This window comes from Chironomus tepperi, unplaced genomic scaffold (genome assembly GCF_022539635.2).
Source record: "Chironomus tepperi strain 1889 unplaced genomic scaffold, CSIRO-AGI_Ctep_v1 contig_88, whole genome shotgun sequence".
NCBI classification, from domain to species: domain Eukaryota; kingdom Metazoa; phylum Arthropoda; class Insecta; order Diptera; family Chironomidae; genus Chironomus; species Chironomus tepperi.
Window position 1 is genome coordinate 130,789 of NW_027226210.1, and position 14,374 is coordinate 145,162.

General features: G+C 34.0%; 1 protein-coding gene and 1 pseudogene across 1 annotated transcript in view; both read right to left on the reverse strand.

Moving 5' to 3' along the window:
- The window catches only part of LOC139086739 (protein amalgam-like), a 53,051-nt gene that overhangs the window by 11,773 nt on the left and 26,904 nt on the right, over positions 1-14,374 (reverse strand). The gene's annotated exons all lie outside the window — the stretch shown is intronic.
- LOC139086719 (heterogeneous nuclear ribonucleoprotein R pseudogene) lies at positions 1,223-2,904 on the reverse strand (annotated as a pseudogene).

A 14,374-nucleotide genomic window follows, 5' to 3' on the forward strand; every position in this document is an offset into this window, starting at 1 on the left:
ATATATTGGATTGTTTTGATTGCTGTTTGGAGATGATTGTTAGACTTGGGAACTTTTATTGTATGTTGTGGTAGATTTTGTATTAAGTTTATGAGATCTGTTGCAAGTTAGTGATGAGGATGGAGTTGAAACATTGTTGGAGTCTTAGGGACAGAAGATTTTAGTATTTTGGACTTAAGAATAAGATGGACGATGAATACTCAAGTCTGGCATGAGATTAGGATCTTTAAAATTGAACTTGAGCTTGATCATCAACTTCAGCCTGTTGTATTTGGTTTTTGGGAATTGGGAAGCAGTTACTAGCAATAGAGTCAGTTTCAGGCGGCATCTGAGCAAGGTAGTGGATTACAATTAGTCTATCCAGCCAGCGAAGTAAGTCAGAACATAATCAGCGAACAGCCTCAAACAGAACATTCGAAAACAACATCCTACAGGACATACCCAAATCACTTCCCAAAAACCTCAATATTTCATGTTTGTTCAGTCTGTTCCTCATCACCAAAAAACAACAAACCAGAAACTATAAATAGCTGCACATGCCACATCATCTTCAAAATATTCAATTATACAAAGACTTTAGGCTCATCATGAGCAAACAATCAGCCTTCCACATCAATGAATTAGACAAATAATTTATTCAAACCAATAATTTGCAGCTTGTGTGCGAGACTTGATGTCAAACCCGAGAAATAATAATTATGAATATTAAATTTGTTTATCATCATTCAAGAAGTCAAAGTTGAACCAATTAAGGCATAATTTAGTCATCATTGGATATTCTCAAATCTGATTATGTGACTTTAATTGTCTTAAAAGTTCTATGTCAGTTCCGCATGATTTTTATGTGCTGACAAAAGTCTTTAAATGCACAAGATGTTGAGCTGAATTAACAATTAAAATAAAAGGAATTGAAAATGTTCATGCAAAAAAAGGAGAAACTTTTGCCTGCTCTGCTTTGACACGAAACTTTTTTCATCATTTTAAAAATTGTTGCTAACAAGGAACAGAAGGGAGATGAAAAAATAGAAAAAAGTCACATTATACTTTTCTTAGAAGTTTCTCGTTTTAAGTCTTACAAACGAAACTGAAGAAAAAGTTGAATGAAGGTACTTAAAAAATATGAAAGGAACAGACATAAAAAGCGAATTTATTACAATACATGAAATTTTATTAGAGACATTTTAGGTATGTATATGCATATAAAAATATAGGATAGGATGCCTCACGAATGCTGACGTCCTGAACGTTGTCCTAAATAGTCTCTATCGGATCGAAAGTTTTGATCATAAAATGCTTCATTATATCCACCACGATAGTCGGCATAGCCAGCAAAATCATAATTATAGTCACGAGGTCCACGAGGTGCAAGTCTTGGCTGATGACTTCCATTAGCCACCATTCCAGCAGCTGTCGATGTTGGCGGTAAAGTAGCTGGAATAATTGCAGGTGCAGTCACATCAAATGGATCACATCCCAAAATCGTAGCTCGAGTCTGTAAAATTTGCATCATTCGACGTTCACGTGCCCGCAAAATTTCTTCCTTCTTCTTCTTATCGGACGGTGGTTTTGCCAAAGTTACTTCCATTTGAGCTCCACAAAGTTCCTTTCCATCTAAATGCTTCATTGCTAGTATGGCATTGTCGCGATCTTCAAAATGAATGAAGGCATAGTCCTTAATCTTCTTGACTCTTTCAACCATGCCGTATTGCTCAAATTCCTCTTTGAGTTGCTCCTCAGTTACATCCTGGATCAAATTGCGTACATAGAGGACCTTTACTTGACTCATTATATCCTCATCTGGCTCTTCTTGAGGATCAGCCCAATCAACAATAATATCACAGCTCCAAACCTTAATTCTGCCTGTTCCTAATCGACGTTTAGCTAGAGATGCAGCCTTATGTGATTCATATTCCAGGAAGCAAAAGCCACGGTTCTTCTTCTTATCATTTGGTGAGTTATAAATGATTGCATCAACCAGTCCAGCTGTCAACTTGCCAAATTCTTCAATAATGTCATCTTTGCCTTTTGACTTCGGGATGTTGCCTATATAAAGACGCAGGTTGGGTACGCTGACATTAACCTTCAAGCACTTGCCAGGACTTATTTCGTAGTTGTCGTACTCTTGTACAGCATTATTAGCGGCAGCACGAGTTGTGAATGTAATGAAGGCATAACCACGATTAGTGCCTGTCATTGGATCCATCATAAGGCGAAGATCCCAAATTGTACCGCACTTCTCAAACAGTGGAATCAGCTCGTCTTCAAAGATGTCTTTTGGTATTTTACCACAAAAGACTTCACATCCATTGCCTGGTGTTGGGCTATTCCAATTTGGAGGTGGACCACCGTACTTCCGTTGACCAGTTGTAACATCCAACTTATATCCAGTACGTTCGAGAATTGACTTGATTTTATCTTCATCCGGGCCTTTTATTGGAGATGCTACAATTGGTGATGAAATTCCAGCCTGATTGGCTCGGGTCTTTTGACGATGAGTTTTCATAAGTCCACATAAGTATGCTGACTTGTTTGACACATGCTCCAGATTTGATTCCAAAAATTGACTCAAAATGCTCAAAGCATCATCAACCGGGAACTCCTTGAGGGCATCAAAAGCACGATCATCGAGTTCAGCATGAGCAAGCTTGCCTGTCTTATAAATATCATCCAATTTGACAGCAACTCTTGTATCCAATCCAAATTGTAACAATTTTAAGTAATCTTCAGTTGTTACTGCATCTCCACGATCTTTTGACTTTTTTGCGGTATCCGCCATGTCTACTTTGTCTGAAATGTGAAATTTTCATTTAAAATTGCAACTTTTGATTGAATTTTTGTGTTCAACTTACATTCTGCTTCCTTCTTGTTATTTTGATTAGTAAAAGGATGACCAGATTCATCCATGCTTATTTTATCACTTAACGTAAATTGCTTAATCACTGAAAAATGACCTTTCACGATGAAAGTTTGTGTTTGAATGAAATTTTGTGGAAAATTTTCTATTTCATGGCTTGCTGATATGAGTTTTTTGGGGTTTCAAAGGTTTCTTTGATTTGATTTTTGATTATTTGGTGTAAAATCAAGTGGAGATGTGATGTGTTGTTTGGGTTAAGGGACAAAGGAATTGATTGTTGATGTATGAGATTCGAACATCAGAAGTAATAGTTGAAAGGCTTAATTTGAATACCAAGTCGGTTAATTGATTCAATATCTCAAGTTGGAGTAAATTTGGCACGATGCTGGATTTAAACCTAATCGGAGAATAAGGCAGAGTCAAGCAGGTCTGACTGATTACCTGATGTTGCTATTTAAGCTTGATATTTTGGCAATTTATGAGATTTCTCGTAATTTTTTTGAAATTTTCAGATTTAATTTAATTTTCCAAGCTACATTCAAGTTCCATTGACATGAATTTCATCATAGGATGTAGTAACTCATCTTATCGTCACCATGGAGTCATGATGAATACATCTACAACATCATGTTAACGTTTTTCTAAGAAAAAGTCGTCGTTCAGCTGTTATATAGACAAAAAGACAAATCACAGCCATTAACAACACTTCCTATAGTCAAAACTAGCACCATAAACTTGATTCTTCTTCCCCAAAGTGAAATCAAGTGGAAGAACTCCCACCATATGCTTAAAAAGAATCTTTTTACTTGTGTAAAATAAATTTTCCATTTCAATAAATTTCAAAATCATCATGAAAAGCTTCATTTATTGTTTAATATACAGTCGGGAGATGAAAAGGATGAGGAACACTAAAAAAAGGTTTTTTGTATATACAATACACACGCATCCAGTAAAGGGATCACTTATTTATTTTTTTTGGGGAAGTAAGACTTCCTTCTTTATGATCTTTTCTCAGTTCTGTTATGATCCTTATTTAATAACACAAGAAGTGAACAGAAACTTTCCATTTTTCAATAAAGGATGGATGCAAAAAAAATGAAAAGTTTCTTTTTTACTCTTTTGTGCTGTATTTAGGCACTTTGAGGAGCATCACAAGAAAATGAATGAAAAGTTTTTAATTCCTGACAACCTTTCTGACAGTGAATATCAAAAAATGGAAGGGAAATGAAGAGTAAGAAAAAGTGGAAAAACTTCTTCATCATCTACTTTATGTAGCACAAATAATTTCCTTTTTTTCCTCCCTTTCCTTCTTCTTTTATGTCCATTTTTTTATTGTTGCTGTTTTTTACCCACAAGTTTGCAGTGTGCGAGGAGGAAAAATATACCATGACCATAAAGGGTCAAATAATAATAATGACATCTTAACCCATGAAAATGAAGGTTCACAAGCAGCACTAACGAAATGTGTATAAAAAACTTTTTGCTCGTCTTTAACAGTATTTTTGTGAGGGTTTTGCATGATTTTTGGGTAGTTTGGGTGATTTGCGAGCGGATTGTCTGTTTTGGAATTTGTTGGGTTTGCTTATTTGATAGCAGTTGTACTATCCCTTTGTTACTAATTCTAAATCCTTATTACTTTAAAACTTTAAAATTGTCAGCTTTTAAACTATTTAGTCGATCATTTCTTGTGTGAACAGGACCCTCTGAAGGGGAGATGACGTTAAGCCTTGATTGAAACCGCACATTAGTGTTCAGCATCACTCAGGCTGTCCACCACTATAGGCGTTGAGCATAGATTAAGGTGGACTGATCTAGCTCATATGATTTTAAGCATTCTAAAAGCTGATCTGAAAGTCAAGCGGCATGTAATAAGCATTATTCTCATCTAAACTCTAATACCTAAACCTACTTGGCAATACAAGTGTCGATTTCGAGGCCAAGTTCAAGCCTAATGTCCTTCCTGGGACTGACAGGGCAGGGATTGGTGACAGATTTGGACTCCACTTCAGGTCTTGTTCTTCAGTGCTCTAGGAACATGATCCTTTGCAGGTTCGGATGATTATATGAATAGGGTTTCCTGTGGTCTTGGTTTCAAAGATACTTGATATTAAGACCAGAACCTAGATCCAGAATTCTTAATCTCGATATCATGAATACTTTCTTTCAAGTCATGGTAACTTAAGAACTCTTGGACGTAGGCTGTCTATAGTAATAGTATAACATTAAGCATTGGGAATCGGAAACTTATAGCCTACTCTACAACAGTAAAGAAGAAGGCTTTTTCATTTTCACAAGAAATTATCAGAAATCCTTTGAAGTTACTTCTAAAATTTACAGTGTTCTAGATAGGGCTAATAAATCATAATCAATCAATCAATAGGAAATATTCATCAAGTAGATGCCAGCGATAGAGCCAGCTTCAGGCTACACTTATGAGAGGCAATGGAACACAATTGATCTGTATACCCAAAAAAGGAAGTAAGTAAGTAATTTAAACTCTAATTTGTTTTATAATTTCACAGGTCCATAAAAGAAACATTACACAGTTTACATACTTAATACTTAAATTTTTTAACAAGTTAAGCCCTAACATTCCACAACCAAACCAAATCTCTAATTTGTTTTACAATAAAATGCGTCACATAATATTTTACTTTTTGGGGACACATTATCATCTTATTTTTATTGAGGAATGTAAAGCAAAGGAAATAAAAAATCATTTTACGACAATAGTTTTTTTTTTGTGTATATGTGTTCCTGTCTCGCTCTAATCCACAGCCAAAAAAATGGAAGAATAAGGAGCAATGTCGAGCACATTTATATAAACCACATAATGTGTTAATGAAAGTATTTATGATCCTCATACATACACATGTGAATGTGGAAATGAATAAAAAAAAAAGTCGAGAGGAGATGCCGGAAAAAGGCAAGGAAAAGGAATTTTTTAATACATTCATTCCCCATTTATGAGGATATATATGTAAATGTTTTTATGCTCTTATGAGGATCCCATGGGAAATTTATTCAATTATTTTTTTCTTACACTTTTTTATGGCCAACTACACTCAATGAAAAAAAAATTGTGTGACTGACTCTATGCCTATCACCAGACTGATGATTGAGTAATAAATTCCAATTGCAATTGCTGGAATTTTAGGGCTTTTTTGGTTGATTGAGGATAAATTTTGATGAGTCGAAATGAGGGATCGGATCGGAATTCTTTTTTATGAGATTAAGCTTCATGGGTGATTTTTATTGGAGCTTTTTTTGGGATTCTAAGAAGGATGTTCAATATATTTCATAGATCCGTAAATAGAGAAACTTCCTGGAAATTGAGTTTGTTGTTTTGATCAAATTGTTAGTTAAATTATTATGTCTAAAGCCATGCGCTTAATGGGACATTAAACAGGAATTGAATAATTAGGTTAATATTGAATATAGTCATTGGCTCATTAGTTTCATAGTTCAATTAATAATAGCATTGATTCTGAGTGGAACATTGATGTGTTGGTGTTTAATAGCGTTTTCTTTGATCCATAATCCAGTACTAGACCGATATATGTCTGACATAATGTCAAATTTAAGTCGAATTCGGCATCAAGTGAGTGTCATGCTGGTCTGGTGCCGGATTTTTAGTCAGTTAACCGACTAGTGCTCTTCCAGCTCATTTTACCGGCGAATGAATCTGACACATTGAAATCTTTGCTTTGAGAGTGGCTGCCACTTGGTTCTCGTCGCCGTGATGGTAACATTTCAACGAGTGCCGATCGGGTAAAGCATTTTGGGCAGAACTCGGAGTCGGCTAGACTTAACTTTAATTGAGCTGAATCGGTTGTAAATGATAGTGGCACTGTAATCATTGTCAAAAAACTTCGTTTTTATTAATTTTGACTTTGAGGATACCAAATAATCACATTCAAAATATTCATAGAAGGAAATTGTCGATAGAGGGAATATTGCACTTGGAATTGAAATTGGCGAATGGTAGTTAGCGATAGAGCAAATTTAAGGCAACTTGTATGTAAGGTTATGGATCGCAGTTCGGTCATCGAATTAAGTGACCCTGAACTACCTCTTTGTCAAGCTATTCTCTGTGTAATTATCAACATCCTTAACTCTATCTCATTACCATCAAAAATCCTATCCTTTCTCCAAAACACCACTCAAATCGACTCTTCCGTGTTAATTAAGTTTAATAATTAATCAAGCGTTTGCGTGAACATTTTTTTTAATTAACTCTCCATAAACTTTCCTCTCCGTGTAATCCTTTTCATCAATTTTTATATATTTTTTCAATTTTTAAAATGCCCCTAAATTTTAATCTTTGATCCCTTCCCATTCCTCCCCATGGAAATTGCTTTTCTCATTGTTTATCACGAACAATTTTCAATGAATATTTTTAGGATCACAAAAAAAAGAGTTCTATTGTATGTGAGTGCTGTATATATTGAGGATAATAACAATTTTGTGAGAGAGCAAAGTTGGGAGGATTTTTTCGGGGAACTCCACAATGAATGGATGTTTCAGGAATTTTATTAACATTTTTTTTGTTATAAAGCTTAATGGATGTTATGTGAATATGTGATGGGGTTGGGGACGAATGTTGAAACTATTGAATATGACTTTAGTGTGCTGATAGATACAATGGATAGTGTCAGAAAGTTTTAGGAAATGAGATTCCATTGTTAAGGCGTTGTTCTATTGAATATAATGGAATATGGTTTTTTTGGGAGTCGATTATGAGTGATGTAGATCAAGATGGAGGGGTTTTTGGCATTAATTCAGTAGATTGGTGGATGAAATGTTCTAGGAAGTGTTAAATAGCTTAGTATGTCGAATTTCTGGGAAGGATGCTGTGGATAACAGACTTAGAAAGACTATACAACTCCATAAAAGCTTCTTTGCAGTTTAGATGCCTCTAAAATAGTGTCCAACCCACTCTGGGTGATAGAGACAGTAATTAACTTTATATTGGTAGTTAACAAGCTGTATCCAGTCATTGAACCCGCTTCTTACCTCGTCTAAGGCAGGACATTCATCAAAATTGATCAGTCCACCCAGTAAAGTAAGTAAGTTAATTAAATAACCCACAAACTTCCACAATTTACCTAATAAACTCCCAAATTTAAGACATTAAGTCCAAACAATCCCTAAACTGCCCAATAAATCTTCATTTACACCCCGTTGAACTTTACAAAAATTCTCTTTAACTTTATAAACAGCAAAAAATTCCCAGAACTACAAACATAAATAGATCCACCCCCCATCACTTCCTGTCTCGACGGGAAAGTTTTAAAGCAATATCCTACAGCAACATTCAGCACCTTAAAAAAGTCCATTAAAAATTCCCGAGCGATTGCTCTAAAACACAAAATTAATATTTACAGCATAAACTTTTCATCTCCGACAAGCAATAGAGAGTTATAGACTACAAAAAAAATAACAAGCCTGCCTGAATATGGCAGAACTTGAACATAAATTTTTATTTATTTTCTTTGATAATGGAAAAATAAGTTTAAAGACTTTTCATGAAGAACATGAAGCATGAGTAGATTGTCGATGGATGGACGGGTTTTTATAGAATAAAATCAATTTCATCTTCAGACTTTATGCTTTTATATCATAACTTTCAAGGTTCAATTGACTCTTTGATTTTTCTTATTCATGATTAATTTTCAATCTCAGATTTTGTAAAGCTTTGAAATTCTAGAAAATTAGAAAGTTCCAAAGTGACGCATGGCTGGATGTCAATTTAGAAGTGGCACGCTCAAGCAGACAATGTACGTCCTCTCAACAGCAGATTACGCTGCTCGTGAGCATGCTCAACCTGAATACTTAAGTTGAGTAAGACACTATGCTCATTGTCTGCTAGAGATAGAGTTCACAGTCCATTAGGAGTTCAAATCTCAAGCTACACATTATGGCAATGACCTTGTTAATCCAATCGTCGATTTGGCGGCAATAAGTTGTCATGTTGAGTGTATTTTCCATGTCATTGACAAGATTTGTCGCTTGATGTACAGGTTTCTGCCTTATTAGACACATTAAGATCATTAGCCATCTAAATGAGTATCTTAAGGGCAACATGAGGTCGATAGGTCGTAGGTCAGTGTATTTTGAGGGCTCCAGATGTCTACACTTAGACTAAACAGCCCCAAAACTCACAAAAGCTTCTCACAAAAAACTTCTTGATTGTTTAAAAATCAAATTAAGTTACTCATGCATAAGTCAAAATTCATTGCATGTCGTTGGTAACATTGACATGCAAATAAAATCTCTTACATATATTACATCCAACAAAAGAATATGAAAATTCTTTCTCTTTACTATTCCCTCAATTTTTTTCTCCTTTTCGTAGCTTTATTACATTAGATATGTCTTATGTAGGAATATTGAAATAAGTGAAAAAGAATGTCTTCATGTCTTGAGGGAATGATTGGAAGTTATGTGACGGTTAGGGGGTTGGGTTCGTGCAAAATTGCAGACTTGCTGGTCTGTAGCCTTGGGCGAACAGTAAGGTACAGTAGAAAAGTGCAAGCCTGTGCATCTGAATTGCAGAAAATGCAGGTTTGGGGTTTGTGCCCAAACCCTACTTAAAGGGAAGATACAAAGCATTAGGGTAAGTAGAATAGAAGTCTAAAAAAGCCATTTCAACCGTTCCGTAACATCCAAACCTTCCCATGTCTCAACATCCTTCTATATGTAATATATTGCAAAATTGATGTATGCTTCCAACATTGTAATACATGAAGATATTGTAGAATAAAGAATCTTTCATTTTTCATATTTTTATGAGAATGAAGTAAAAGAAGAGCTGCTTGTTAGTTTTCTGTATGACATGCCATGAATGTAGCCAAAATTTTAATTCAACAACTCGTTACTGTTATGAAATTGTAAGGATTATGTAGTCATATTTATGCTGAGTATGATTTGATGAGTTGAAGTGAGTTGATGGTGGAGAGGTTTGGTAGTTTGGTATCTATTTATAGCAAGAACGACTCAGCAGTCTTGAGTTCGAGACTCGAGACGCAGAAATTTTTCATTTGTTCATTTTCGAAACATATGAAGTGGAAATGTGGATCACAGCCTCGTTTTTTAGCCTTACAGGCTGTTATGCTATCAAAGAAGTGGTTCTGGATCCAACTATAAACTTTGTAGCACTAAGTTAGAGCAAGAAATCTGGCGAATTTTTCTTCTGTGATGATTTTACCAAAAAATTATGAATCTCATTTCAAATGAACATCCAGGAGGGGTTCAGAGGTTGACTCCTTCCCCATCCTTTCTCTCATTGGAACAACTGGCTCACCAACTGACTCACCACCTGTCCACCACTAAGATATGCATTTTAAATTAATTTCTAGAGTTAATGTCCATTCAAAATTCACAAAATACCTAATTTAACCAAATTTTCCAATATAAATTTGATTCCACATCTTGCGGACAATAACATTCCTTCCTTAATTCAGTCCACAAAGAAAGAATACTGCCGTGCATCACAAAAACAATTTACGATCAAAATAAGAAGGAATATCAATGAAATCCATACGAAAATATTTACGTACCAAGCCAGACATCTGACACCACAAATTAGAATAATAAAAACGCACAGATTCAACCTACGCATTTAATTAAACACAATTGAATTGTGGATATGGAATGTGATTGAGAATATCTTAAGAATGGAACAAAAAGCCTTCAATAATCTTGTCTTCTTCTTTGTCACAGCATTTATTATATTTTTTTTCTCATTTTAGATAAATGAATGCCATAGACATTCTCATTGTGACTACAGTTGTGACTTCTTTGTTGCTGTAAATCTCCCCCAGAGGATTAATGACTAACCATTAATTTTGAATTAGGATAAATTTTTATCTTTCAAGGACATGACGCTTTAAGGTATCAATGGGGGAGCAATTTTTGTGTACAAGAATGGAATTTTTTTTATTTTGATTTTATCGATTGGATGAAAATTCACATCTGTGGATGAGGATGAATGAGAAAAGTATTTGACCTTTAAGGCTTCGTAAGTATCGCCTTGAATGTTTTGTAACACGTGGGAAAATTGAGAATTTAAAGAGAATTGGAAGCAGGGTGAATTTTAGGGGGTTTTGAATGCAGTCCTCGCTATCTTCTTGGTTATATTAGTTTGTATTTAGGGATGGTGGCTTGCTAGGTCAACGATTGATGCATTAGCAGAGCCTCATTTGACTCCGTCTCACTATGTGACTTGGATTGACGGTCTTGCTAGGCCAACGCACCCTGTATTAACTAGAGCCTGTATGTGCTTGTATAAAGCCCACTATATGACTTGTTATTTGGTGTGGTTAAGCTAGGAGTGACATGGAGTCACATATGCTCCGCGTTCACCACCTTTAGGAGACCCAGACTCAACCACACCCTGAAAACCCAAAAACACCTAAATTTCGAACATATACCCCCTTCTAGCATAGGAATCATATACAATTATGAACTCAGTATGAATTTTTAAAGCAACAACCATATATTGAGGATAGAACCAAATTTAAAAGCCATTTATATTCTAATTTTTCGGGATCAAAAACTCAAAAGTGCCTAATTTTCATGCAACATACAAAAGATTTTCCCCGAAATCCCACTCATTTGAATATATCTGGCTTCATTAGTATCTCATTGCACGTCTCATTCGATAATGAAAATGAAAATTGATTCTGTTTCTCTTTCAATAAACCTTGAAGAAGCCACAAGAAATTTTACCACGCGATGATATTCAATGTGAAATATTTTTTAATGAATTAAATCAAATTATGTGGGTTTTTTGTGATTAACTTTTTGGGAAATATTCAAACGCTTGAAGTAAATATTAAATCATATATATTTTGAAAATTTAAATATTTATTCAATAATTTAAATATGGTAATCATAATCAGTGTAACATTAATTTAAAATTTAATATAGCTTAAGCTAATATTTTGCGTTTATAATCGCTTGTGATTGTTTATATAATGTTAGAGATTTGTAGGGGGTTAGGTATGTGGATAGAAATTTAGAATGTTTTAACTTTTATTTGATTTTTAAAAATTTTAAAATTTTTATTTTTTTTAAAGTTTAAAATTTCGTCAAAATTTCAAAATTTGCAATATTAACAAATTTGAAAATATTAAATTCTTTAACAAATATTAAAAATTAAAATTTTTGACAAATTTTGTATAGTTAAAATTTACAACATATTTTAAAAAAAAATTTTCAATAAATTTTAAAAATTAAATTTTCAATAAATTTTAAAATTGAAATTTTCAACGAATTTTAAAATATTGAAATTTTCAATAATTTTTAAAAATTTAAAGCTCTTAACAAATTTTTAAAAATTTGAACTTCTTCACAAATTTTAAAAATTTGAAATTTTGACAAATTTTAAAAATTTAAATTTTAACAAATTTTTAAAAAATTTAAAATTTTAACAAATTTTACAAAAATTGTAATTTCAAAAAATATTAAAAAATTGAAATTTTAACAAAATTTAAATTTGAATTTTTAATAAAATTTTAAATTTAATTTTTGAATTTTAATTTAATTTTTAGAATTCCATAAAATGTTAAATTTAAAATATTTCAAAATTAAAATTTCTAATTTCTTTAAAGCTTCCAAAAAAAAATTCCCAACAAAGCTCAGTTCCCCTAAAAAAATTAATGAATTTTATCACATACACACACATGTGGTTGATGACAAATTATTGCCTATAATTAAATTAAATTAGTATTTACTTATATGATACCATGTTTACACATTTTGTAATCGACAACCTGCTATACATTTACGCATGAATATTTTCAACATTTTCCGCATTGCCTCAATATTTCAAAAAATATTCACAATTTCCATTTCAAATTCAATTTTTCAAATCAAAGTCAATATTCTTCTGAATAATTTCATCGATTCCGTTCGATTGATGGAAACCTTCAACAATACAAAAATATTCAGCAATAACCAAAAAAATGTTATCAGAACTTGTTGAATATTGAATAATCCCAATACACCACGTACGTGGAGAAATGCGAATGGATGGAAAAGAAAAAGGAGCTTTAATGGAAATATTAAAGGGTAATCTAGGATTTTCTTCATGTAAATTTCATTTTTTAAGGTGAAAATTGAATGAAAACTGGCAAGGCAAAAATTCAATTTCATCAAAGTTAATCTATTCAACATGGGAAATGGGTTATATGAGCATGTATGTATATGAATGGTGCTCCATTTCTGTCAGTTTCAGTATGCTGTATTGGGAGTTGACTGAGTACAATGAACGATTATTGTTTGATGGAAGAAAAAATTGTACGTGATTATGTGAAATAATATGGAAACATTTGAGAATAGGATGCTTAAAGGCATACATTGGAGGCTGAATGAGTTTGAGAAAAATTCTCTTTTGAAGTGATATTCGATGAATTTTTAATAGTGTAGAGTTCATGGACGTGATTGAAAAGAGAATTCGCAGAAATTTGGGAGTCACGCCTCCATTGGAGCCACCTTCACAATGGATTCATGCAAACTCGGGTTAAACGGTTTACAAACTAGTTAGAAGCTTAAAACTAGTTTCAATAAACAATTTATAGATCTTAAAAAGCTTTCTACGCCTCTGTGCTCACACAAGCCCGAGCTACACTGAAACCTGAGCGACACACAATCTCGAGCTACACAAAAACCCGAGCTACACACAAGCCCAAGTGATACAAATGCAGAAGACCTCGATACCGATCTGTAAGGGCTCCATTAAAGGATTGTCGGTCAACGACACAACGAAAAACCCGCGGGAAAAACCCTCAGAATTCCCGCGGGAAAATCCTGCAAAAACTCGCAGAATTCCGCAGAAACCCGCGGGTTTCCCATTTTGTCGTTGACCAACACCCCCATTAAAGCTAAATTATCAGCACAAAATGGTTCAAGACATCTCTACAAATGAAGCATCAGTATGGTTGTCATTTCAAATAAAAACTCAAAATCCAGCTAAATTTTTCTGCCTACGTCCCTGGACACATGTGTATAAGCCCGAGCGAAACACAAGTCCGAACGACATTCAAGCCTGAGCGAAAAACAACCCCAAGAAACACAGATGAAGAAGTGTCCTTAAACTGGATTTTAAGACTCTTCTACTAATACCAATTATTGTCATTTAACCTGCATATGTAGGTCCAGAGTTGCAATGTCTCTGCTGTCTACCGTCAACAGGTAACGATCTGTGACAGGTCATCTTTTGACAGAACCTGACACCTCTACCTGTGACAGGTACCTGTCACCGTAACTCTGGTAGGTGGCTTCCATTAATTTGTCAATGAAAGAGCTCTACCGCAGCCTTAAAAGCTCCATGGCTGAGCTTTCTTCATTTTTGCAGCTCAAGAAGCCACACAAAGCAGGATTAATTGTCTCATTTTTAACTACCTATTTCCAATGATTCACTTATTGATATTTGACAATAAAATTGAAAAAAACAACATTATTCTTCCCAGAACCAGTCAGCATACCAGACAAAATCAAATATATATCCACAGT